Genomic DNA, 4527 nt, shown 5'->3' on the forward strand with positions numbered 1-4527 from the left:
GCGGAACTGGGGATTGAACTCAGGCCGTTGTGCTTGTCGCGTAAGCGCTTATTCTACTGAGCCATCTCCCCGGCCCCTAAATACATTAAAAAATAAATAAAATAAAGTTTTTATTGGTACATCTTAGGTGCATACAATAACGTTCATTACAGGGAGTCTTCGCCTACACGATACATCCTGCTGCTTCTTTTTCTTCTCATTCCTTGCCCCTCCCTTCAACACACTGCCCTCCTCATTTACAAAAACACTTCCTTCGTCTATTTCTCCTGGTCCCTTCCTTCCTTTCCCCCTCTCTCTCTTGTTTCCCTTCCCATTCGATCACTGTCATCCCCCAAGGTTCACCTCATTTCCACAGGTATTACTTGCAAGTTCCTGAATGTGCTTCAGCAAGCACCTTGAAATCTACAGGAAATACCTTCAGAGCTAAGACACCCGGCGGAGTTCACACAGCAACAATACAGCGGCCAGTAAGAGCTCAAGTGGCTTCCTAAGCAACATGATTTTTCAGTTTTCACCCTTAAGATTTAGGTTTGCTTTAGGCCAACATCACAGGGTACCCGCGGCATGAACGAGCTCTGCCTCCCAGAGGGGCTGGATGATGTACTTCCTGCCACTTCAGAATCTGCCCAACACTTTATTGTCCTACTTTCTATCATAGCCATCCGAACAGATGGTGAAGTGGTGTATCACTAGATTTTGATTTATAGTTCCCTGATTTTTTTTTTCTCCGAATGCCTTCAGGGCAGGTTTGGCTGGCTTGAGTTGTGGGGATCGAACCACAGCAACCTGAGCCTGACAGTTTTGTTGAAGCAGCCACTTAAAGAACTGAGCTAAGGGGCAGGTCCCCTCCCTGATGATTAGTGATACTAAATATCTTCCTGTGAGCCTATTATTGTTGACTAGTAAGAGTCTGTCATGCGATAACTTGCAAATATTTTCTTCCACTCTGTAGGCTGTTTTTTTAACTTAATTGATGGTATCTTTGAAGCACAAAGTTTATTTTATTTATCTATTTATTTATTTGTTTATTTCTGCATTTTAGGGAAGGGTCTACAGGGTGTTCAGGGTTTCACTACTAGATCTGACTCGTAGCAATCTGCCTGTTAACAGCCTCTCAAGAGCTGGGATTACAGGCATGCACCACCATTCCCAGTCTCAATCTCTGGCTCAGTGCCCCAGGGGTGGGGTCGGCATGGCAGCCTGGGGATCAAACCTCCAGCTCCTGAGCCTGCTTGCAGTTGCTTTAATCCCTGAGCTATTTGGCTGGCCCCTAAGTTTATAAAGTTGATGGAATCCAATTATCTTTTTTGTCACTTCTGTTTTTGCTATCATACCAAGCCGTTCCTTAGTCCAAGGTCATGAAGATTTACTTGGGTTTTCTTCTCATAGTTTTATAGTGTTAGCTCTTACATTTAGGTTTATTTTGAGATAGCTTTTGTGTGTGGTGTGGGGTAGGGGTCCCAGCTTCATTCCTTTACATGTGGATTTACAACTGTCTAAAGACCATCTGTTGAACTTGGAGTGATTTTAATGTGCACTTCCAGTTCAGAACCATTAAATTTTTGCCAGGCCTGGTGGGCATGCCTGTAATCCCAGCACCTGGGAGGCCATGACAGAAGGATCACTGTGAGTTGAAGGCCAGCCTAGGCTACACAGTAAGTTCAAGACCAGCCTGAACTACATCAAGACCTTGTCTAAATACAAATAAAGCAAAGCAGCATCAAATTCTAATCCAACACCTTCGTTTTCAGAAAAGCAAATTCAAGCCCACAAAGACTGCATTAGTTTGTGTTTAGAATAAAGATACAGAGGAGAACACTTGATTGTATCTTTTTCTTTAGAATTCCTATATCTAGTACAGGAGCTGCACATGAAAATGCAGGATGTTCAAGATACGAAGTTAAGTGGCATCACCAGGAAGGGAATGAGTAAGCTCTGTACCTCATTATTTAAGCTAAGACCCAGCAAAGGGCTCAGGCTATGCATGAGGTCAGGAAAGCTCATTTACAAAAGCTTCTAGACAAGAACACTGTGGAAGAGGCAGAAGAGGCAATCAGGAAGGAGACCTTAAGAACAGAAGGGGATGACAGGAGAGGCAGCTGAGGCAGAGTTGGAGCCAAACTAGTGAGGACTGGGGCCAGGGAGACAGCTCAGTAGAATAAGCGCTTCCCTGGCAAGCGCAAGGGCCTGAGTTCAATCCCCAGTTCCGCCAAAAAAAAAAAAAAAACAAAACAAAACAAAACAAAAAACTAGCGAGGACTAAAGACTAAGCTGACTTCTTCCTTCCAGGGTAGGCAATGGGTTCTTATCACAAGAGGCTGAAGCCCCCACATCTGTGCTTTAGAGGTGTGGTCACTGGTAGTGTATAGTCTGGAAGAGGCATTCAGGTGATCTTCAAAGTAGCTCATGACACGAGGCTCAGAAGCACAGCCCTCGGCTGAAGCCAGGGCTCAGATGCAGCGGGTGGACGCACGCCTTTGCCTAAAACAGCGCTTCTCACACATCTTGCACTTGCCTGTGGGTTTGAGGAGGAGCTGGACACAAGTTCTCTAGGGGGTGCCCCAACCCAGTCACCTCCAGGGCTCAGCCATGAAGACACACCCAGTTATGTTCCTCACTGACCCCAGAGAACATTTGGTTTAGCAATCCATGCCTACATTAGAATGATAATGCGGAGGGGAGAAGACAGCATGCATTCCCAGGATGACTCCCCAAGTAGGGTTGCAGGGGCTGCTCTGGTGGAGGGAGGACACAGAGCAAGCTAATCCCTCGGGCTGCTGCGACGGGGATCCTGGCCCCCAGAGTGCTGACAACACTTTTGCTGAACTTGCGACTCTGAGCAGCTCACACCGCCCGCTCCCCGCCTCTCACAGTAATAATAAAAACACATAGTCTCTCAGAACATCTGGTGAGCGGCCTTTTCTTCCTAGCTGTAGCTGTGGCAGGTAAACTGGCCACTTGTGTCTGAGAAGCAACGCTCTTTTAAACTTCCTGAAGTTGAGGACTCACGTACTAGCCAGATCTGTTATTGATTTTACTTACCTTAAACGGACAGCTGTCTATAGATTCTTATAAGATTAAGAAGATGTTCTAGTATAGTATTCTGCTTCCTTTTGGACTTCGTTCGCCCAAGTCTTACTCCAGCTATACCTTCCCTGAGGGACAGGGCTCTGCACCTATCTCATTTACCTTACTAATCCAGGACTACCAAGGCTCCTGGCCTACCAGGTGTGTTCTAAGTGAGAATTACACAGATTTTCCAGTGGCAAGACCTATATCTCTCAGCTTTTCTCGGCTCCACATACCTGTAGGGCCCTGAGCCAGGTTTAGCTCCAAAAGGGCTTATCCAGAGGTGAGGAATAAAGGCAGGAAGGAGCCTGAAAACAGACCTCTGAGGGCTGCAAAAAAGATCTGTTTTGAGGCCTGGACTTGAATTCCTGCCGGTCTTATCACAAGCCCCATGTCGTCTAGCAGCTAGGTATGCCTGTGCTTGTCCTTCTACAAATCTTGTGCACTTGGCATTCTCTTGGGTGCCAGGCAGGGAACATTCACATTCTACTTATTAATTTTTTTTTCCTTATAAACAAAAACAATGTTGTATTGCTTCTTTCCTACAATTGAAGCTAAGGTTCTATAAGAAAACATGAAGCTCAATTCAGAAGACTTGATTGATTTTGCTCCTTCCCCGGGAGTGTGACAGCAGGAAGGCCTTTCCAGCTTTGCAATCTGAGGGTTCAGGAAGCCATGAAAGCTCCCGCGAGCCAACAATCTTCATCATTTGCTTGCGTTGGAAATCTACAAGTGAATTTCAGAAGGATAAGCAATCTGTTACAAGACCAGGAAGCTATTCAAGGCCAAGATTAGGTGGCTGTTTTTCTTGGTTTCAGCTACAGAGATCAACACCAATTCCTCTGATAGGACAAGAATTATACTTTCAGCCGTTACTGACAACGGCAAATGCCACAAAGACATTCACAGGGAACAGGAATTAGAGCTGCAGAACAGGGAACGGAGCAGGCAATTCTCACAGATGTTAGTAGTGTCAGTGTCACAGTTTATCGTACTCGATCCTTTGAGAACATCAAGGCCAACATCCAAGACAAGGAGGGCATCCCCCTGACCAGCAGAGGCGGATCTTTGCTGGCAAGCAGCTGGAAGATGGGCGCACCCTGCCCAACTACAACATCCAGGAGGAGTCCACCCTGCACCTGGTGCTCCGTCTGAGGGGTTTGTGCTGCCCCTATCTTTCTAGCTTTCAACAAGTTCCACTGCACTCTAATAAAGTTCTTGCATTCCACAAAAAAAGAAAGAAAGAAAGAAAGAAAGAAAGAAAGAAAGAAAGAAAGAAAGAAAATTGCACTCTGCTGGGTCCATCGCAGCCTCAGAATCTGGTCTTGCCCCAGTAAAGAGCTGCTTGTTTTGACTTCAGGGTGACTTTTACCTGGAAAGAAAGCTGCCATTGCTCTCAGACCCCGGGGACACTTGGATTATGATCACACTCGTGAGAAGCGCATTTGTATTCACGAA

General features: G+C 45.9%; 1 long non-coding RNA gene across 1 annotated transcript in view; it reads left to right on the forward strand.

The window, feature by feature from the left end:
• The window catches only part of LOC111815346, a 9206-nt gene extending 5024 nt beyond the window's left edge, over positions 1 to 4182 (forward strand). The window contains exons 2-3 of the long non-coding RNA XR_002820047.1: positions 2345 to 2348; positions 4105 to 4182. This is a non-coding gene — a long non-coding RNA (uncharacterized LOC111815346). The remainder of the gene's footprint in view (positions 1 to 2344; positions 2349 to 4104) is intronic.
• The last annotated feature ends 345 nt before the right edge of the window (positions 4183 to 4527 follow it).

This window comes from Octodon degus, unplaced genomic scaffold (genome assembly GCF_000260255.1).
Source record: "Octodon degus isolate 3935 unplaced genomic scaffold, OctDeg1.0 scaffold00002, whole genome shotgun sequence".
Lineage (NCBI taxonomy): Eukaryota > Metazoa > Chordata > Mammalia > Rodentia > Octodontidae > Octodon > Octodon degus.